A 23,364-nucleotide genomic window follows, 5' to 3' on the forward strand; every position below is an offset into this window, starting at 1 on the left:
TCGAGCTACTATAGCCCGAGGTCAAGTGCCAGCGCCCGCAGCTACGGCTAGCACCAGAGGGCAAGCGACAGCCAGAGGGCGCGACAGAGCTAGAGGCCGCGGGCTGCCCCAGTCTAAGGCAGGGCTCCTGCGGTAGGACAGTGACTTGAGAGATATCCGTCTTTAGAACCCGAGGATCAGCAGGATCGAGACTAGGCCGCCGGGGATGGTGTGGCCCCAGCACGGACACAGCCCGAGATTATTTCTGACCAGACTATGCAGGATACCATGGCCCGTGTTCTACTCCATCTAGATGCCCAGATCAGAGTTGGGACGCAGACCCCTGAGCAGAGACCTACTTGGCTAGCACACCCCGCAGCAGCTATGGCTCCCCATATTGATGCAGTACCAGCCTCGGGTGATGATCCTAGGCTCGTAGAGGGCACTATTATGATCGTATCTGATCTGAATCTTATTGGGAGGTTTAGGAAGTTGGAGCCACCGAGGTTTTCGGGTACTACTGCAGAGGATGCTTATGAGTTCATCTTGGATATGCATGAGTTGCTGTCGTAGAGACCCATGGAGTTGACTATGTGTCCTAACAGTTTCGCGGCGACGCGAAGATTTAGTGGAGATATTTTGTTGCTTGTAGACCTGGGGGTTCTTCTCACCTGACTTGGACTCAATTCTACCGGAACTTCCTTAAGAAGTATGTGCCCCGGTCTATGAAAGAGACGCGTAGGGAGGAGTTTCTACATATTCAGTAGAGGGGTATATCTGTCGAGGCTTATGTGACCCGCTATCTGTATCTGGCCCATTATTCCACTCCTTTGATCCCTACTGAGCCTGACAGGATTAGGCATTTTGTTAGTGGGCTAGTCGGTTCACTTCAGATTCCTTGCCTTCAGATGGAGGCTATGGGAGCTTCCTTCCAGTCCATCATTGATGTCACACCCCAATTGTCACACCTCGATCCTACTAGGGTGTGATGGGCACCCGACCCCATATTCGGAGCCGAGCGAACCCGCTGACTCTTATTACACATATAAACTCGTGAATCAATTAAGAAACAAATACACAGCAAGCTCTCCAAATTTTTTTTTTCTTATAAGTAAAGTCTATCATCATGTGGGACCCGTGACATGAAACATAATAACATATCGACTGGCGAAGCCGTCTACAAAGCTGACACTCTATACCCACGACTCTGTCTGCAAAGTCTCTAACCTCGAACATAGCGTCATAGTACATATACTCTGACTTGGCAGCACTCCAGGACAAATGGAGCCTACCAACTCCGCTGGAACATCTTCTATGCTAACTTCGCATCCTTTGGGTGTACCTGCGTGGCATAAACGCAGCCCCCGAAGAAGAGGGGTCAGTACGAGTAATGTACTGAGTATGTAAGGCATAAATAGTAACATAGTAAGAAATATGCGTATGAATAATAACTGCATGGAAACGTAGAACATATCATAGGATAAAAGAGTGACCTGTACATATGAGTGCCGCTGAGGGCGAGTACCATGCATGCTTGTCTTTCCTTTTGTAAAAATATTTCTTTTTCATAGACATAGAAAATAGAACTTATATCATATCATGTCTTATCATATCGTATCGTATCGTATCGTATCGTATCGTATCATATCATATCATATCGTGTCATGTCATAGCATATCATGTCATATCATGTCGTGTCATATCATAGCATATCATGTCATATCATAGCACCGAACAATGTCGGCTCGCCCACATAGCGCCGAAATACGTCGGCTCGCCCATATATCCCGCGTCCGGGATGATAAGCCAGCTGACCAGGTGGCAATGAAACATGTTTCCCTTCCCATTTCCCCCATGTATACCTTCCCCCCATCCCATGTTCATATACATATCTTATATACATATCTTATATACATATGTCATATAAGCATGCAAGAGAGCCCAAAGAAAAATCATATAGCCATCGGAGTGACGTAAGGTCGGTGACCTCCGATTACATTATGGAACAATCGTGGTCGCTTTGTCTCACCTTGAAGGAACAAGTATTTTAAGGCGAGGCCACCAACGGAGAATAGCATTAGAAGTAAACATAGAATGAAATCATGGGCATCATAGACGTCAATTCATAGGCTATGAAATCCTTAGAAAATAGTGTCATAGCTAGGAAATAGAAATAAGGTTCAAGAACTAGTTTATCACCTTCATTTTCACATTGAATCCTTAGCTTAGAAGTCTTAGTCATGGAATCATTTTGGTCATACTTATCATAGGCATATTCTCTTTTCTAACATCGTCGTTATCATTATCGTCATAGAAGTATTCTCGTTAGAATAGTTATAGTACTTGTCATTTGGTAACGGAATCAGGATCAAAGGTTTCCTTTGGATTCAACCTCAAAGTAAGTCAAACGGAACCATAAGGATAATCCGGGAGCAACGGGCCCGCCTCGGGCCGAATGAGGTAGCGTACACGATTTACATACGTTACATTTCATGACGTCACTTGTGAGAGTTTTAAGGTAGTCGGGTCCTATTTGTGCAAGTTCTAGATGTTTAGGCAATTTTTCAACATTTCATACAATATTTAATTCAATTCTACTAAATGAAAAAGGGGAAACTTTGGGTGCGGATTCCGGAGAATAGAATTGTCCCCGAGGCTTGTATCCAACTTATTACGTCTAAGACATGCCATAGAAGGAAGGGTGAAGCCTTACATACCTTTTCCGCTTCATACACGTCTCCAAAATCAAGTTTCAAGTTTGCCAAAATCTACAATTTGGTCACAATTACCAAATGTTAATTGTAAGGCTTTAAGATTTCAATCTTAACCAATACTTGTCTACAAAAATTTGGGCAGCATCTCCCCTATAAATACACCATCCCCAAAATTCAACTGAGCCAATTTTTTTATCAACAACAATCCGGGAATTCAACCCGGCCAAATTATCAACACAATGACAACAACCATGACTACAAAACACAATATAACACAACTAGTCTTCTTTCCAACATAATGCAATAGCTTTCATTCCAACTTCACATTTCCAAACCAATCTCAATGTTTTTACATCCATTACTAATCAAGATCATTACAATATAATTCAGAAGCATTTCATATCATTTCTACAAAATATTCACAAGATATACAAAATATACAAACTTTCCACCAAAATCATAATCCATCCAAAACTTCTAATCTTCAATCTACATATTCATAACATATTTCCATCTTCCAATTTCATCAACCATAATCATAATTTGCACCTTAACAATTTCATTTTCATAATTACATAAATCTACCATAAAATCACAAAACTTCTCATAACCACTTAACAACCAATCTTTCATGCCAATATGGACTATTATCCTTCCAAATTCACCAACTAACATAATAATTCACATTTAAAACTCCACTTCCATAATTACATAAAAACTTCAATAAAATCACATAATTTCCTATAACTATTTCCAATAATTTTCCATGCCAACTTGAACCATTTTCTTCCATTTCCAATATAAGGTCCACCACAACTACAACTAGAATACAACATAAAATTCAACTCATCTTATTCATACAACCTTACATACACATGCACACATGCAAACCCACTTTGTAAACTTTCATATTTCCATAAATTCTACTCATTTCTACATACTACAACATAAACCAACCTTCATAACATAATAAAAAGGAATTAATTCTTACCTTTTTCTACAATCTTCTTCACTTGACCAAGTTGTCAACTTGAAGAAACAAGTGCTCTTTCTTCTAAAATAATTACACCAAGTTGTAAAGGACCCTTGAATTAGTAGGAATACCACAAGAAAATAATTTTTGGGAGAGGATTTCAAAGGGACAAAAATTGGAGAGCATGGCCGTATGCCATGTCTCCTTTGCTCTTCATTTTTTTGTTTTTCTCCTCTTCTAATGTTCTTGAAACTTCTATATGTTTCAAGACAACTAAATGACCCCTTTTATTTAATTATCACATGGAAATTAATTAGAATCCATGGGCTTGGGCCATTGTATGGCCGGCCACCCCTCTTTTGGGCCTAATTTGTCTCTTCATTTTTTTTTTGGGCCAACCCGGTTGGTCCCGAGTTGGGCCTAGCCCACTGACCTTTCAACCGTAAAACGTCCATATCTCCTTGTACCGACGTCACCTGGGAACCCACCACCTATGGTTGGAAAGCTAATTCAATTATCTACAACTTCTATTTCTTGGTATTTTTCCAAATTCCAAACTTATAATACCGTTGTTTCCCCTAGAAGTCAGATCACCCGAAAACGTTTTCTTAAAAATATTCGTTTGGAGGGCTTCCACTTTGATTTGGCCCAAGGGTCCTTCTTGAGTTGTGTTTAACTTCACATATGTGATTCATATGACTGGTCACATGTTCCAAAAAAAATCTTGATGTGTGGGCCCCACCCCATCTTACAAATAATCCGACGTTCATAATACGGGATGTAACACCAATCCTGATAGGGCATGATGGGCACCCGACCCTTACTTAGAGCCGAGCGAACCCGCTGGTTCTCGTTATACTCATAATCTCACAGGACTCTTAAGTCATGAAATGAAATGCATAATGGAAGCTTTTCGAAAACATTCTTTTCGTCTTTCTCGAATCAAATAAAATCTGTAATCATATGAATCTGTAAAGTAATGCATAATGATACATCGGCTTAAATAGCCGCTTACAAGATTGGCATATGGTATACATGACTCTGCCTGCAAAGTCTCTAACATAAATCAATATACCATAACTTAGATACTCTGACTCGGCAACACTCCAGAAAGAAATGGAGCTCGCCAATCCAGCTGGAACATCTTCTAGCAATATCCTCTACTCATCTGTATACACATGCATGGCATGAAACGCAGCGCCCACAAGAAGGGACGTCAGTACGAATAATGTACTAAGTACGTAAGGCATGAGTAACAACATAACATAGATATGAAAAGTAACAAGGAATAAGAGAGATAACCTGTACATCTGAATGCCTCGCAAGGCGGATGTCATGCATGCTTAGCCTTTAAAAAAAACATTTCTATACATATACATAGTACCATGCCCGACCATTAAGGCTCGGTGTCATATATACAGTATCATACCCGACCATTAAGGCTCGGTGTTATCATCATTAGCCCGCGTCCGGGGCAATATCATAACATGCCCACTGCAGTGGTGTGCACATCTACGTGCCATGCCTGGCTGAATATAGCGCGGCACAGTGTGAGAAAATACATACATATATATAAAGCATGCATGAGAGCCAAGTAAAAGATATAAGTACATCGGAGTGACGTAAGGTCGGTAACCTCCGATTATATTACGGAATAATCATTGTCGCTTTGTCTCACCTTGAAGGAACAATTATTATAAGGTGATACTATCAATGAAGAATAGCATTAAGAGAAAACATAGAATAAGATCATAAATCTCATAAGGCATCAATTCATATACTTTTGGAATCTTAAAAAAATGGTCATCATCCATGAATAAAATTGAGACATCAAGAAATAGTTCAACATTCTTATATCGTCATTGAAATCATAAACTTGGAACCTTTAAACATGAAATCATTCTCATCATAGTCATCATAGAAATATTCTCACCCTTGACATTATCGTTGTCATTGTAAAACATATCCATCGTTGTTGTCATAAAAGCTTACGGAGTCATAAACCTCTGGTTTAGGAAATACGAACATTTTGGAAAACATTCATGAATTATTAGGAAAGGGGTTATGCCTTGGAATCATGAACATCTAACTTTTGGAAATAAGGAGGCTATGAAAACATTTATGGAATTATAATCATAGGAATCATGCCTTTGAAGACGAGCCTTAACATACCTGGGGGATAATTTCTCGACTTCCAACTTACTTCCTGTCTTGCAATTCACTTAAGATTATTCGTCGCCTCGTAATCTACATATACAACCATTAATACTATTGTTAGAATCATCATCATACGCTCGTCTTGAGCCCTTAATTAAAATCCATTTAGATTTCTGTCGAAATTCGGGCGGCATCTCCCCTGTTTATATGCCTAGCCCGAAATCATAATATCAACAACCAATCAACAACAACATACCAACATCATCAACACCAATATCCTCAAAATTCTCCAAGATAATTATATGTATTTTCATCCAAAATTCTCTTCAAACCCAACCCATAAATCAACAACATCAACACAACAACTATAACTTTTATTCTTGTAACTACTCCTTAATCAATGTTAATAAAGAAAGAAATTCAATGATTCATACCTTGTATTCACTAAAGTAGCAAGATCTTCAATATCTACTTGTTTCCAAGCTCACTCCAACACAAAACGGAATGATAATCGCGACTACAAGTTGTCCGGACTTCGATTGGTATTCCGTAGCTTGAATTTCACTCAAAATCCTCACTTTTAGGTGGTGTAAGAGCCCCTTTTCTTGGTTGAATTTTCTAGAACATTGGGGAGCATTTTTGATGAAGACAAATGGACTTCAACCCCTTTTTATAGCAGCTAAGTCGGCAGTACTGTAGCAGTACTGTAGCGACACTGTAGCAGCCCTGATTTCTGCGTTGACAGCTCAGTTTGTAACGTCTATAATTCTCTTCTCCGATGTCCTATTGACGAGAGGTTTGTTTCATTATAAACTAGACTCGACGAACTTCATTTTAGGATTTTTAAACACCTCAAAACTCCTAATATACACAGAGATATACCCCTCCAAATTTGACTAAAAAAAATCTGCCCAACATTTCTCAAATTTTCGTCAAATCTATTTTCTTCAATTTGCTTGGTCTCGAAATCTTTCGAAACTCTCCATACATGATATTTATCATTTATTATACATGATAATGGCCATGTTCTTGTGTTTCAAAATAGTCTTTCCCGATTGCGACTTACGAGATCCTAATTCATCCTTTACTTCATTGTTACATACTTCCCATGGCTTGTACCTTCCAAAACATCGTGGGACGTCTCCGATACTCCATTACTATGGTGATGTACGTGTCATGCTCATGCTCTTAAAGTGAGGGGTGTAACATTCTCCCCCCCTTTAAAAACATTCGTCCTCGAATGTTGAGGTAGAGTTCGCTCCGAGGTAGATGTCAATGTTTTTACTCGTATTTGTCGGTATTTACTTTACTTACTTGCAGTCTTATTTGCTCATTTAAAACTGAACTTATTCGAATTACGTAGTTTATCCTTCTTCTTTTGTGGCCAAATTTACGCTCGTGCTCAAGGTCATCCCTTTTCTTATTATGTGTTTGTCTACTAACTCTTTATGCTTTATCATTCTCATTGTCTCTTCAGCCTTTGTTGTTTATATTATTGCATGCCCTTTCATCCGGTACTTACCACATACTTTTATCCAATTTTTATCCCATCTCCTTTTTATTCAGAAATCCTTGTTCTCTTCGATCTCCGCGTATCTTTCTTACGTTTCACAGATGTCCCAAGCCTTTATCTCCTTAGAGTTGACTTATTCTTATTCTTACTTCCTTAAAGATAACCTCAAGGCTGATCACATTTTTAGCATCCTTTGCTTTCTATGGCAGTCAAATTAATCTTTGCGGTACTTTATCTTCAACTAGTTTAACGCCGAAATGTCTCGCTTAACTTCTCTTTCCTTCAATTGGACTTCTGGCACTTGGCTATCTAACGACAATTATTGTACTTATATTGAAAACATCTCAAACCTCTTCTTTTGATGATTCATTTCCTTCAATTTACGCTTAAAGTTTCTGATCCTTAGTTCGGCTAATAAATTAGGGGTGAATTAAGAAGTTTGTCGAAAAATACCCAAGTTTCTTAGTCATGCAGCGAATTCGAATCTTCTCATTCTTTATTTCGTCTGTAGCCTTCATTCATCCCTTTTTCCAATAAGATCCATCATGTTACTTGTTCCACGAGGTCTCATTGTCACCCGATTGATCTAATCAAACGCAATATCCTTTGATCGTTTCCTTTGGGTTTCTCATTTTACTTTTAACCCTTGCCCAATTATCACTTAATAAGTCTTTCCCATAGTTTGACGCGATTGTCTGTCATTTCGATTTACCAATCAAGCGGATCTCTTAATTCCTTAAATGTCCATCTTCTTTAGTTATATCCTTGAATCCTTTTCCTGCGATCTTGTCTTCACGACTTCATCTTCCGTTGACTTAGTTCCTCTTATTCCGCAGCCCTCTATTTCTCTACTAGTGGGCAACTTTCTTATTTAGCTGCCGCACTTTTTTTTGCTTGCTTCTCTAGTGCTACTTTAGATTCTGCTCTTAGTATTAATCGATTTCATATACATATCATTCCATATCCTTTTTAGTGCTTTTGTCAAACTCCTTAATTCCTTACAATGTCATCATAGTTCCACCTATGGTAGCGCCCAGATGGCTTGCAATAGAATTTCCTTGCCAATGGCTTATTATTCTTATCAATTACTTTACTTCAGATTACTCATCCGATGCGTCAAAAAAATACCATGGCCAAGGGATCTATATTCAAATGGGACTCCATTCGACCTATACAACAATCCTCAGCACCATTCCTTATACTCTTGTGTACAATATTTTCTTATCATCGTTGTTATCCCCTAACACAAGATTATACTTACAACATACTAATCCACTATTCAAAACATTTTCAAATCCTTGTTTGAATCTTTCCTCCAATTTCCTCTCCTCTAATCTTAACATCATTACAAAATAGCTCATAAGCAGGAGACTAAAATAGAATCTTATTTAATCACAACTTCCTTTCAATATGAGTGTTCTTCCCTCCTTAAGTCCTTGGCTCTCCTATACCAGCAGCTAATTGAGATTTAACGAGCTTCCATTCTTCTGCAAATATTTATCATCGCCTCCACACTATTTTACTAGCCATTTTATCAGGACGATTATTTATATGGTCCTATGACATATACTCTCACGATTTGATATAATGGTGACTTATGATTTCACGACGCAGGAGATATTTTCAAATCTCAGGTAGTACTGCTGTCGTGCTATCCATAGGCATACTGTCTTTCTTTCTTTTGATGATCATTGAGATTCCTATAAATATTCCTCTTTTAAAACTCTCATCTCTTCTAACGCCGCGATTTTTCTTTAGTAATCTTGTCTGTCCCTGATACTTATCCTTGATCACTTGTAGGCCTTCTCACTTCCTCCGTTACCTTTTTGGGGTACGTCTGCTGCATATTTACTTGTAACAAAAAACATTCTCTAGTACGAGCGATTCGAATCATAGTCCGGGACACCACGTATTGCATTGACAAAACTTATTTCCTTTGATTTGCTACACCTTCGTTATCTTGTCATGCCTCCTTTCCCCTGTCTGTCTCATAATATACTTGCATTTAGTCCATTTCCACTTTTCTTTAGCACATCCTTACTATATTAGTTCCTCTCGAATTTCGACTCCTTCAACTCTTCCAGTCCATATAATGCCAGAGTTACTATCATCGCACGGTTTGACTTATTTCTCTTATACTAATTTAATTCTTGTACCAAGTCAAATGCCCACACATATTGGACACAACTCAAACCACTTCCTTCCTTCATGCCTAATATTCCCCTAGATTAATGAATCAATGGTGACATTCAAATTTGTTAGGCTCCTTATATAATGCCTGACTATACCGAGCTCCTTCAGCCGTAAAATAGTGCATTACATTTATTCATACGTATATACCCTTATTGGTCTGGACCGAAAAAAAAACTGTGTAGGATTCCGCTTTTCTTCTGCGATGCGGAAGAAAAGCACAAAGTCCTGAGACCTTCCGCTTTCCTTCCGCGATGCGGACGAAAAGCGGAAAGTTCTGAGGCCTTCTGCGCAATGTTCTGGGGCTGATTTTTGAATGAGAAGTCAATGATCTAGCCTTGGCCTTTCGGGGTGACATGAGGTCGATAGTCTCCGAATAGCTTATGGAATTCGTATCGAGTCCAAAGGAGTAATCGATGATGAGTAAACTAATATTTCCAAGAATCAATCAAATAACAAGACGTTAGGATTTGATATACAAAGCATGAGAATGGAGTGGATTTATTACGGAACGCCCATGTTCATGTTCTAGTTGGGTTCGTGTCAAGGAATGAAGGAAACGAACATCTTACAACGAAGCTTGCCCTTCACCCGAGCCTATATATCGAGACATATATCGTTAATCATACTTTCATCGCATTTCCATCAACTTATAAGTACTCATAGACATCCTTTCCCCAGTACCCTTGAGATTCCTCTTAACTAATTGTTTGTATCATAATCATGCATCATAGTCCTTCTAATGTCCCGCCGATTCTTGTCCTCATCATGAAATTCTTGTAAAATACGGCCTTCTCTTTCTTTCTTCGTTCATTTCTTATTTCCCTTTACGATAACATAGCTTGCTCGTATGTATGTTTATTTCTCGTATATTCGTCTTGAAGGTCCTCCTAGATTTCCGTTGCTCTTAAAGTGCTCCTTTCCCGTTTGCCACTCAATAGCGTCTACCTGGAAGTTTGCAGAACATTCCACAAAGAGTACAAACCCATCTTTATATATATATATATATATATATATATATATATATATATATATTTCTAGGGTGAAACTTTCCTGTACTCGTTAACTTCCTTTCCATCTCAATATCTCTTTGTTATCACTTACTAACCAATCTAATCTATAAATCATAATACTGTATTTGAGTTCCTGATGTCAACTTTCTTTATGTTCCCAATAGGTCCCAATCCGTCGAAATCTCAGATGCAACTCATCCCAGTTTCTTATCCACTGATCATTTTTCCCTCCAGGATTCCTCCTTTAAATTAAATTAAGATCATTCTAAAACTTCTCCTTGAAAGCGCCCCATAATTGTTCCTTCAATCATGACTTAACAAACGGCTGATGGTCACATTTTCCCTTTACTCTTTCTCTATAGACCTGCAAATAATTCAATTTGCAAAAATTTCGACAGAGTTTCCTCTATAATTCATACTACCTCATTCCTGCACACAACCCAGAAAACACATCCAATGCCCCACAGGGCAATCGCAAATACCCATAATATCTTGCTCAAGTTCTTATATCAACGTCTATCCATATTAATAAAACAGGAAACATACCTTTCGTATGAACAACTTCAATTCTCAGCAATTACTTCGTAGTGGCATAATCAATTGCTTATCCATGATCAAAATATTTGGGGTTAGAATCAGGGACATCATATCTTATGATCTAGCTCTATGGCACGATCTAAGATAAGAAAGAAAGGTCAATTGTTCCTAAATGCCCCGCAGCCTCTTGTTTATAAGTGTGGCGCGCTTCACACCCATAAACAAGACTCTACTGGACACGACTTTGCAGACAACCCCTAGGACGAACTGCTCTGATACCAAATTTTCACACCCTAATCCTGATAGGGCATGATGGGCACCCGACCCTTACTTAGAGCCGAGCGAACCCGCTGGTTCTCGTTATACTCATAATCTCACAGGACTCTTAAGTCATGAAATGAAATCCATAATGGAAGCTTTTCGAAAACATTCTTTTCGTCTTTCTCGAATCAAATAAAATCTATAATCATATGAATCTGTAAAGTAATGCATAATGATACATCGGCTTAAATAGCCGCTTACAAGATTGGCATATGGTAATATCCTCTACTCATCTGTATACACCTGCGTGGCATGAAACGCAGCGCCCACAAGAAGGGACGTCAGTACGAATAATGTACTAAGTACGTAAGGCATGAGTAACAACATAACATAGATATGAAAAGTAACAAGGAATAAGAGAGATAACCTGTACATCTGAATGCCTCGCAAGGCGGATGTCATGCATGCTTAGCCTTTAAAAAAAACATTTCTATACATATACATAGTACCATGCCCGGCCATTAAGGCTCGGTGTCATATATACAGTATCATGCCCGACCATTAAGGCTCGGTGTTATCATCATTAGCCTGCGTCCGGGCCTCCCGCGTCCGGGGCAACATCATAACATGCCCACTGCAGTGGTGTGCACATCTACGTGCCATGCCCGGTCGAATATAGCGCGGCGCGGTGTGAGAAAATACATACATATATATATAAAGCATGTATGAGAGCCAAGTAAAAGATATAAGTACATCGGAGTGACGTAAGGTCGGTAACCTCCGATTATATTACGGAATAATCATTGTCGCTTTGTCTCACCTTGAAGGAACAATTATTATAAGGTGATACTATCAATGAAGAATAACATTAAGAGAAAACATATAATAAGATCATAAATCTCATAAGGCATCAATTCATATACTTTTGGAATCTTAAAAAAATGGTCATTATCCATGAATAAAATTGAGACATCAAGAAATAGTTCAACATTCTTATATCGTCATTGAAATCATAAACTTGGAACCTTTAAACATGAAATAATTCTCATCATAGTCATCATAGAAATATTCTCACCCTTGACATTATCGTTGTCTTTGTAAAACATATCTATCGTTGTTGTCATAAAAGCTTACGGAGTCATAAACCTCTGGTTTAGGAAATACGAACATTTTGGAAAACATTCATGAATTATTAGGAAATGGGTTATGCCCTGGAATCATGAACATCTAACTTTTGGAAATAAGGAGGCTATGAAAACATTTATGGAATTATAATCATAGGAATCATGCCTTTGAAGACGAGCCTTAACATACCTGGGGGATAATTTCTCGACTTCCAACTTACTTCCTGTCTTGCAACTCACTTAAGATTATTCGTCGCCTCGTAATCTACATATACAACCATTAATACTATTGTTAGAATCATCATCATACGCTCGTCTTGAGCCCTTAATTAAAATCCATTTAGATTTCTGTCGAAATTCGGGCAGCATCTCCCCTGTTTATATGCCTAGCCCGAAATCATAATATCAACAACCAATCAACAACAACAATACCAACATCATCAAAACCAATATCCTCAAAATTCTCCAAGATAATTATATGTATTTTCATCCAAAATTCTCTTCAAACCCAACCCATAAATCAACAACATCAACACAACAACTATAACTTTTATTCTTGTAACTACTCCTTAATTAATCTTAATAAAGAAAGAAATTCAATTATTCATACCTTGTTTTCACTAAATTAGCAAGATCTTCAAAATCTACTTGTTTCCAAGGTCACTCCAACACATAACGGAATGATAATCGCGACTACAAGTTGTCCGGACTTCAATTGGTATTCCGTAGCTTGAATTTCACTCAAAATCATCACTTTTAGGTGGTATAAGATCCCCTTTTCTTGGCTGAATTTTCTGGAACATTGGGGAGCATTTTTGATGAAGAAAAATGGACTTCAACCCCTTTTTATAGCGGCTAAGTCGGCAGTACTGTAGCAGTACTGTAGCAGTACTGTAGCAGTACTGTTTCTGCGTTGACAACTCTGTTTGTAACGTCTATAATTATCTACTCCGATGTCCTATCGACGAGAGATTTGTTGCATTATAAACTAGATTCAACGAACTTCATTTTAGGATTTTGAAACACCTCAAAACTCCTAATATACACGGAGATATACCCCTCTAAAGTTGACTAAAAAAAATCTGCCCAACATTTCTCAAATTTTCGTCAAATCTATTTTCTTCAATTTGCTTGGTCTCAAAATCTTCCGAAACTCTCTATACATGATATTTATCATTTATTATACATGATAATGGCCATGTTCTTGTGTTTCAAAATAGTCTTTCCCGATTGCGACTTACGAGATCCTAATTCATCATTTACTTCATTGTTACATACTTCTCATGGCTTGTACCTTCCAAAACATCGTGAGATGTCTCCGATACTCTATTAATACGGTGATGTACGTGTCATGCTCATGCTCTGAAAGTGCGGGGTGTAACAGTTGAGCATGCTTCTTTGGTTGAGGCCGCTAAGGCCCGTGCATTTAGAGGTGGTGGTGAGAAGAGGCAGCGCCAGATTGGGAGTTATGGTGGTTCTAGTTCGAGGGGCACAGGTCAGTCTTCTAGGCCGTATCAGCCATATTATGGACGCCCTGTGCATTCAACTTTACAGGGTTCCTCCAGTGAGCCACGCAGGCAGAGAGCTCCTAAGAGTTTGTTTTCTCGACCGGTAGACAGGGTTGTTTCATTCGGGTTCTCAGTTTTAGTTTATTAGCCTCCGACATCCCTGACTTGTTTTTCGTGTGGAGAGATTGGGTATGTTGCTAGGAGATGTCCCTGACCCAGATGGGATTATCAGCCATCGAGGACTCCAACATCATCTGGTGGTCGAGGTGGTGCTTCTCAGAGGGGCGGTGCTCAGTCAGACCGCGGGGGTTCTCAGGGTTCTAGAGGTGGATCTCAGGCAGTTAGTGATGGGTCCCAGAGTGCAAGAGGGGGATCTCAGACTGGATGTGGCGGGGCCCATTGTTGCTTATTTTCGGGTAGGCCCGAGATAGAGGCTTCAGATGCTGTGATTTTAGGTACCGTTTCTGTCCGTCATAGAGCAGCATCTATGTTATTTGATCCTGGATCCACTTATTTGTATGTGTCTGCATATCATGCTATTGATTGGGATTTTCCTTGTGATAGCATAGATATATCTATTCATGTGTCTACTTCGGTTGGAGATTCAGTTGCCGTGGATTGAGTCTATTGGTCATGTTTGATTACTTTTATGGGGTATGACACTTGGATAGATTTGATGATCCTTGATAAGGTGGACTTTGATATTATCTTGGGTATGTCCTGGGTTTCTCCTTATCACGCGATCTTGAACTGTCACACCAAGACAACCACCTTAGCCATGCTGGGCATCCCTAGACTTAAGTGGAGGGGTACTCCTAGCCCCGCTCCGAAGAAGATCATCTTCTTTTTTTCAGGTGAAGAAGTTAGTCAACAACGGGTGTTTAGCTTATCTGGCTCATGTGCGTGACACGACGGTTGCATCTCCACCCTTTGAGTCCATTCCTATTGTGAGCGAGTTTACAGAGGTATTCCCGTCACATCTCCCAGGTATGCCACCCGATCGCGACATTGACTTCTGTATTGATTTAGATCCGGGCACTCACCCTATTTCTATTCCGCCATATTGGATGGCACCTGCCGAGTTGAGAGAGCTTAAGAAGCAATCACAGGATTTATTGAGCAAGGGGTTCATTAGACAGAGTGTCTCCCCTTAGGGTGCTCCTGTGTTATTTGCGAAGAAGAAAGATGGAACCATGAGGATGTACATTGATTATGGCCAGCTGAACAAGCTTACGATTCGAAACAAGTGTCCTATGGCTCGTATTAATGACTTATTTGACCAGCTTCAGAGTGCTTCAGTGTTTTCAAAGATTGACTTGCGTTCAGTCTACCACCAGTTGAGGATCAGGGTTGAAGATATTCTGAAGACATCCTTTCGGACGAGATATAGGCACTATGAGTTTCTGGTGATATCTTTTGGGCTTACCAATGCCCCGACTGCATTTATTACTTTGATGAATGGCATCTTTAGGCCATTATTTGAATCCTTCGTGATTGTGTTTATTGAAGATATCTTGGTGTATTCCAAGAGTAAGGAAGAGCATGAGAGCCATCTTCGTACTGTTTTTGGGCTGTTGAAGAAGCATAGCTTGTTTGCTAAGTTTTTGAAGTGTGATTTTTGGTTGGAGTCTGTACCATTCTTGGGCCATGTTGTGTCTAAAGATGGGATTATGGTTGACCCACAGAAGATTGAGGCTGTGAGGGGTTGTGCGAGGCCTACTACTATTACCGAGGTTTGTAGTTTTGTGGGTTTGGTCAGCTATTACTGTCGCTTTGTGAAGGGTTTTGCTGTTATTGATTCATCTTTGACCAGATTGACTCAGAAAGATATTCCCTTCCAGTGGTCCGATGATTATGAGGAGAGCTTTCAAAAGATCAAGCTTCTTTTGACTTCAGCCCCGATCTTAGCATTACCCGTGGAGGGTATGGATTTCGCTATCTATTGTGATGCATCCCGTATGGGTTTTGGTCCTGTGTTGATGTAGGAGGGTAGAGTGATAGCTTATGCTTCCCGTCAGTTGAAGATCCATGAGAAGAATTACCCTACCCATGATTTGGAGTTGTTGGCCGTGGTCTTTGCTTTGAAGATTTGGAGGCACTATTTATACGATGTCCATTGTGAGGTTTTCACCGATCACTATAGCCTTCAGCATGTGTTTACCCAGAGAGATCTTAATTTCAGGCAGCACCGATGGATGGAGCTCATGAAGCACTACAATATTTCTATTCTTTATCATCCCGGGAAGGCAAATGTTGTGGCTGATGCCTTGAGTCACAAGGCAATGAGTATGGAGAGTTTAGCTAGTTTGATTATTTCCGAACATCTGTTGGCCATGGAGGTTCAAACTCTGGCAAACAGTTTCGTTCACCTTGATATTTCAGCCCCAGGTAGGGTTTTGGCTTGTGTAGAGGTGAGGTCATCTTTATTGGATCAGATCAAGACTCATATGTTTGAGGATTCTCAGTTGAGTAAGATTTGAGATACGGTTTTGAGGGGTGAGGCCAAGGAGGCCATGATTGATTCTGAGGGCATTTTGAGGATTAAGGGGCGCGTGTGCATTCCTCGTGTTAGTGATTTGATTCAGTTGATCTTTTTCGAGGCTCATAGATATCGATATTCCATTCATCCATAGGCGACTAAGATGTATCGTGATTTGAGGTAGCACTATTGGCGGCGTCGGATGAAGAGAGATATAGTGGATTTCGTGGCTAAGTGTGGAAATTGTCAGCAAGTTAAGTATGAGCAACAGCGACTAGGTGGTGTGCTTCAGAGGATGCCCATTCCCGAGTGGAAGTGGGAGAGGATTGCCATAGATTTTGTTGTGGGTCTTCCGAAGACCCTAGACAAGTTTGATTCTATTTGGGTGATAGTTGATCGGTTGACTAAGTCCGCTCATTTTGTTCCGATTCAAATTTCTTATACCGCGGAGAAGTTACCCAAGCTATACATTCGGGATATTATGAGGTTGCATGGGGTTCCCATTTCAATCGTATCTAATTGAGGTACTATCTTCACTTTCTATTTCTGGAGGGGTTTTTATGAGGAGTTGGGTACCCGATTGGATCTTAGTTCAACTTTTCATCCCCAGAACGATGGCCAGTCTGATTGGACCATTCAAGTGCTTGAGCACATGTTGAGAGCTTGTGTTATTGATTTTGGCGGTCATTGGGATCAACACTTACCATTGGCAGAGTTTGCGTACAATAACAACTAATATTCGAGTATTGGCATGGCGCCTTTTGAGGCTCTATATGGTAGGTATATAGATCTCTGGTTGGATGGTTTGATGGGTTCGAGGTTTAATCTTGGGGTACGGATCTGTTGAGAGAGTCCTTTGATAGAGTGAGAGTTACTCAGACCAAGCTTTTTGCAGCTTAGAGTCCACAGAAGATGTATGCAGACCGGAAGGTCCGAGATCTAGAGTTAGCTATTGGTGACCAGGTTCTACTGAAGATTTCACCCATAGAGGTTCTTATGAGATTTAGGAAGAGGGGAAAGTTGAGCCCCAAGTATATTGGCCCATTTAAGATTATTGACCGTATGGGCGATGTTGTTTATGAGTCAGCCTTGCCGCCAGGTTTGGTGGGAGTTCATCTGATTTTTTATGTTTCTATGCTGAAAAAGTACCATGCCGACGGTACTTACATTGTTCGTTGGGATTCACTATTACTTGATAAGAATTTGACTTATGAAGAGGAGCCTATTACGATCTTGGATAGGCAGGTTTGAAAGTTTAGGTTGAAGGAAATTGCTTCTGTGAAGGTGCAATGGAAGCATCGTCCTATTGAGGAGGCTACTTGGGAGACAGAGTCTGACATACGTAGCCGATATCCCTAGTTGTTCGCAGATTCAGGTACTTCCCAGCTCTTTTCCCTTCTTTGCTCGAGGACGAGCGATGGTTTAATTGGTATCTGATGTAACAATCCGTTTCATCGTTATAGCCTTTCCGGCACTTTTGACCATTTCCTGAGCTTGGTTAGCTCACTTTTAACCCAAGAGGACCTTACGCTTCCGAGTTGTTTAGATTTGATTCGGGCAACTTTTTGTGAAATTTGGGCTTAAAGCAAAAAAAAGTTGACTCAAAGTTGACTTTTGGGTAAACAGACCTTTTTGGAAAATCTGTCGATTCCGAGAGGTCCGGATAAACTTTTAGAACTTGTGTGTATATCTACTTCGGTACCCAATGCACTCGGATGCATTTTGGAACTTGGGTTGGAAAGTTGGAATTGTGTATTGGGAGTTAACTCGGTTAACGAGACCTCTGTTGGAAATTTTAAGGCCAGGAGTGCGATCGTAGCGTGTTTTTATGTGTGTCTGTGTATATGGTTTGTGAGCAGATGGCCTTGGGAATTAGTCGGGATTTCGGTTGAGAGTTGGAAATGTTTTGGGGATTTCTGGTCCTATGTTCGCCAGAACGGCACCAGTACCCTCCCGACGGCACCAGTACCCTCCGAGCGGCATTGCCATAGTGGTGGGATGGCCGCTGGGGTGGCCAAGCTCTTTTATGGCCTGACCATCACGACAGCCTGAGTGGACATCAGGGCGTTGCCGTCGTAGCGGTCCTGATGCCGCTGTATCGGTATCGGGCCTGTTATATTCATTAAGTGTGTATTAAAAGCCCTTAGTCTATCATTTATTACCATTCCAGAAATTGAGCTCTTGGGAACTATTCTAGAGGATTTGTGGAGAAGATTCTTGATGGTAAGTCCTTCTAATCCCTTTGCTATTTCATAATCCCTAATAATCTTAGAATCCCTTTTTCCTTGTTAGAACACTAGTAATGGAAGATTAAAAGTGGGTTTAATGGATATTCTATCTAGGCTTCTAAATGATGAAATTGATTAGGTTTATGCTAGATTATGATGTATCTAAGGTTGTTAATCATATATCTTCCATTATTAGTGTTGAATTCTTGAATTTAAGAGTTAGGGTTTATACCCAAAAGTGGGGGGTTTGCTTGGATTTCGAAATTGGATGAATCCTTTAGTTAATTTAGCAATTAGTTGATGGGTTTTGATCACCTAGTGTTTAATTAGATAATTTACCCCGGAATTCCCGGTTTCGACCTTGTGGGCCCCGTTTCCCTAAATTCTAGGGTTGGTTTTGACCTAATTTGAATGATAGCAATATAGGTATCGATCTTCATCATTTCTAATCTAGATTTCGAATATGCCTAGACTTTCTTGATCTTGAGGCTTAGCGGAAGGGGAAGGCTAAGGAGTGATTGTTGGTGTTATTGTTGTTCAGCCATCCAGATAAGTTATGTCTTACCCTTGGTGAGACTTCGTTTAGCGAAGTATATATTTGGATGATATTGTCGGAGAAAGTATGTAAACCTTCGGGTATGAAGATGGGTTGGATATTGTCTTAGGTTGGGCCCTGTTGTGTGATTGGGGCTAGCCACCCCGTTGTGTTGTGACTTGATTGTTCTATTGCTATTGGCTTGATACCGCGTGGTAACATTAGATATTGGAGGCTTTTGATATATCTTGTTCATGATATTGTGGTACCTCACTTGTTGACGTTTGATACGAGGATAGCATTCTATATGACTTGTGTAGACTTTCATGATTTGGTTGGTGTAACCATGCTTGGTACTTGTGATATTGATTTGATTATTGATGTTGACTCATACATTGCACGCATTCTCATCCTTCATGATATACTGTTGATACATTAATGGTATTTGAGGAAAAACTGGGATGAGCTGGGCTCAGTTGCATAAGAGTGATGTGAGAGTTCGATATCCGATGGTTGTCCCGGAATCGTGGATTGAGTGACACGGTTGCTGAGGTTTTTGCCGGAACCGTGAGGTACATGGACTTCGCGGGTCCCCCATGGGTTGTGCTACCGAGGCGTCGATACTTCCGTTCGGAGTACATGTGTACACAGCATTGCATTACATTTGCATTCTTACATCATTGCATTGCATTGCATTATGGCTTATATTGTGATGATCTGGTGGTTTACTTGTGTTGTTGGTTTCGGATTGGACATATTGAGATTGGGCACACTTGGGTTTAGATGCTTCAACCTAGGTGATGACGGGTACTTCATTCTATCTTGTGTTTGACTTATTGTTGTTAATTTATCTGCCTATCTTGCTTTATAGTCTTAATTATGTTAGCTATACTTAATCGGCCTTGATGCCTACCAGTACTGTGGTTTTTTATTGACCTACACTTGCTGCATTCTTTTATGAATGTGGAGTTCCAGGTTGGATCTGCTTCCGTCCCCCATGGCTGATAGTCTCTATCAGTACAGCTAAGAGTTTACAGGGCGAGCACGAGACGTTCGCTGCCTTGAAGACTCCTCTTATCTATGGCTTACTTTCCATTCTGAGACATATTCAGACTTGATGTATTATTATATTTTCAGACTTGCATATTTCTAGCTAGATGCTCTTGTATGGATTAGACCAGACTCTGGGGTGTATTTTCTTATTTTTGCACTTGAATTATATTATTATCGTCAGACTTATGTGATTTCTTCTCTTCCGCTTATTTAGTTATTTATTTACGTTTTTATTATCATTGGGTTGAGGGTTCACTTACCAAGGTGAGAAAGGTAAGTGCCCGCACGACTTAGCTAAATTGGGTCGTGACAATAGTCCCACATCGGCATAACACAGGAGAGGTGCTGGGTATATAAGTAACCAGGCCTTACCTCCTAGCGACACGTTTTAAAGCCATACGGACCTAGGCCCAAAGCGGACAATATCACTAGCGGGCTGAGTCGTTAAACCTACCCTCACAACCCTTCCCATCCCTAATCCGATCATGTACCCCCTCCCCCCCAAACTAAATTACATATAGGAAAAGGATAAAAAAAATATCCCTCTACTTTGGGAAAAGGGCTAAAAATATCCTCTATCAAAAGTTTGGGTAAAAAATTCCCCTCCCGTCATTAAAGTTTTCAAATATACCCCTGTCTCAGCAGAACTCCCAACATTACCCGATTTAATTTTTTAACCCTCTCCATTTAAACCCGGCCCAACTACATAAAAAACCCATAAGAGACCAACTTGTTCCCGAGTCCTACATCTGGAGCCACTACGCACATGAGCGGGTAACTCATATGGGTTTTTTAGCCCTTTTCACAAAGTAGAGGGATATTTTTTACCCTTTTCCCTTACATATAACTAGATTTAGAATAATATTTTTTTGCTTACTTACTGAACATTAGAAAATAAGTAAGAACTCGTTTGAAAACTTTCCTTACACCGATTGGCCATGAGACTTTTTCACCTTTTCCTAGAATTTTTCTCACTTTATTTGAAAATCAGCGTTTGGCCGTGAATTTTTCTTCTTCTTTCTCTTTTACCCATTTTCCCATTTGTTCTTTGGCCAAAACGGCTCAGTGTAAAAACATATGCTGACTTGGCACATAAATTTTGGAGGTGTCACGTTTGTGCCATGTCCGTGCAACGTCCGTACCACGTCAGTATCACGTCAACATTTATGTTTACGTGTTCAATTTTGAACTAGTTAAGGTGCCTACTTGTGCACAAGGGTCTTTTTATGTATTATGCCTTTTTCTTACCTACTGAACATGGAATATTTTTTTGAAGAAAACAAATTTCCTTCACACCGAACACCCCTCAGTCTCTACTCATTTTCCCATTTGTCTTCTTGTTTTACAAAGTTCCTTTAAAACTCAGCTGACACATAGCATAGCACTCTCAAACAATTGTACTTAAGTTTCTCTTCTCTCTCTTTTACTCACATTTGTTCTTTAAGTTAAGATCATTCTTGATTTCACATTCTAGCCTTAGCGTTTCACTTATTTTAACCTGGTTCTTGAAAATTTTGATCATATTTGTATGATTTTATCTTGTGTGTGTTAAGGGAGTCTTTTTTCCCTTTGTGCAATTAAGGTTTAAGCCATTTTTCTTGGTTCATTTGATTGAATATGTTAGTTTGTGGGTGTTTGCTTTTTTCTTGTTTTTGTTTAAGGAAGTGATCATAAATGGTTAGCTTCAAGACTTTGTCGGCAGGTTCTTGACCTGTTGTCATTCAGGTAAAAAAAATGCTTTAATTTGGTTACGATTAATTATTTTATGGAAACTTAGAATAAGCTGGTTTGACCAACTTATAAGTACTTTTTGACTTACCTACGCGTTTTGGTAAAAATAAACGTGTTTATAAGTCAAGTGCTTATAAGCTAAAAATTAGCCATAAGTCATAAGTTGGTCTCCCCAACTTATTATTTATGAGCTTATAAGTACTTTTACTTGTACAAAAACTTTTACTATTCTATCTCTAATATTATTTAGTAATCCCTGAAATATCTTTACCTTAATAAAACTCTAATCCTCTCCATCACGTCACTTCCTCACCCCACATCTTTAAAACCCAACAACTCTCCTCTACCAACAATAAAAACATATGAGAATTTCATAAATGCAAACAGCGAAAATTTAGAAAATCAAGAAAAAAGGAGAGAATGAAATTACAGAGTACTATCTTAATCTACTAGTGATGATTCCTATTTGTCGTTTTCTATTTTTTGTAATATTCATGTCCATTTTCCTTCATCTGGATGTTGCTTTAATTAAACTCTTGCACTATATTTAATTCGGTAAGAATGGTGCTCGTATGCTTGGTGGAACTTGTATGTAAAGCATATTTGAGTATCACATTTTTGTGGACTCTCCTCTTTCTCTCAAAAGACACAGTTTTATAGCTTTCATTTTCTAGTACTGATTTTGTGTGAACTTTATCAATTTGAGTGATTGGTGCCATCCAACACATTCTTCAAAGTCGAATAATGGCTATAAATTAATTTTTTCATGGCCCTTCTATTCTTTCAGATGCCTGGCCGCTCAAACAATGAGATAAAGAACTACTGAAACGCCAAACTAAAGAGACAACAACGTGCAGGCTTGTCCATGTACCCTCCAGAAGTTCATTTCCAGACGTTTAGTGAGAACAAACAAAATAAGGAACTCGACACATTCTCTTCTGCAAATGCACAAACAAAATAACAAACTCGACACATTCTCTTCTGAAAATACACAAACAAAATAAGGAACTCGACATATTCTCTTCTGAAAATGCACATCTTGATCTCTTGCCTATCAACACTTTTGAGATTCCATATGTGGAATTAAAAAAATTTGAACCTAGTCAGCAGTTGTATCCTCCGGGGCTTCTTAATATTGCTCCTAATAGCTTTCATAATATTCCTACAACTAGCATGCCGGCTCAGGATAATATTTGCTATCCTATAGTTTAGGAGTTTGTCATTAGTTCCTATTATTTAGCCATGTGCTAGTAGTTTCCTGTACTCTAGTACTCATTTAATCCATTTAGGACTTCTAATAGTTCCCTGTACGTTAGTATTTCTGTTACACTGTATCTTAGTGTTAGGTCTTTTCAGTTATGTATCAGCT

At 39.5% G+C, this 23,364-nt stretch overlaps 1 long non-coding RNA gene across 1 annotated transcript in view; it reads left to right on the top strand.

Annotated features, from left to right (window-relative positions):
* The window catches only part of LOC132599548 (uncharacterized), a 43,890-nt gene extending 20,727 nt beyond the window's left edge, over positions 1 to 23,163 (top strand). Inside the window, exons 2-3 of the long non-coding RNA XR_009566872.1 lie at positions 21,926 to 21,989; positions 22,783 to 23,163. This is a non-coding gene — a long non-coding RNA (uncharacterized LOC132599548). The remainder of the gene's footprint in view (positions 1 to 21,925; positions 21,990 to 22,782) is intronic.
* The last annotated feature ends 201 nt before the right edge of the window (positions 23,164 to 23,364 follow it).

This window comes from Lycium barbarum, chromosome 6, assembly GCF_019175385.1.
Source record: "Lycium barbarum isolate Lr01 chromosome 6, ASM1917538v2, whole genome shotgun sequence".
In the NCBI taxonomy this organism is placed as follows: domain Eukaryota; kingdom Viridiplantae; phylum Streptophyta; class Magnoliopsida; order Solanales; family Solanaceae; genus Lycium; species Lycium barbarum.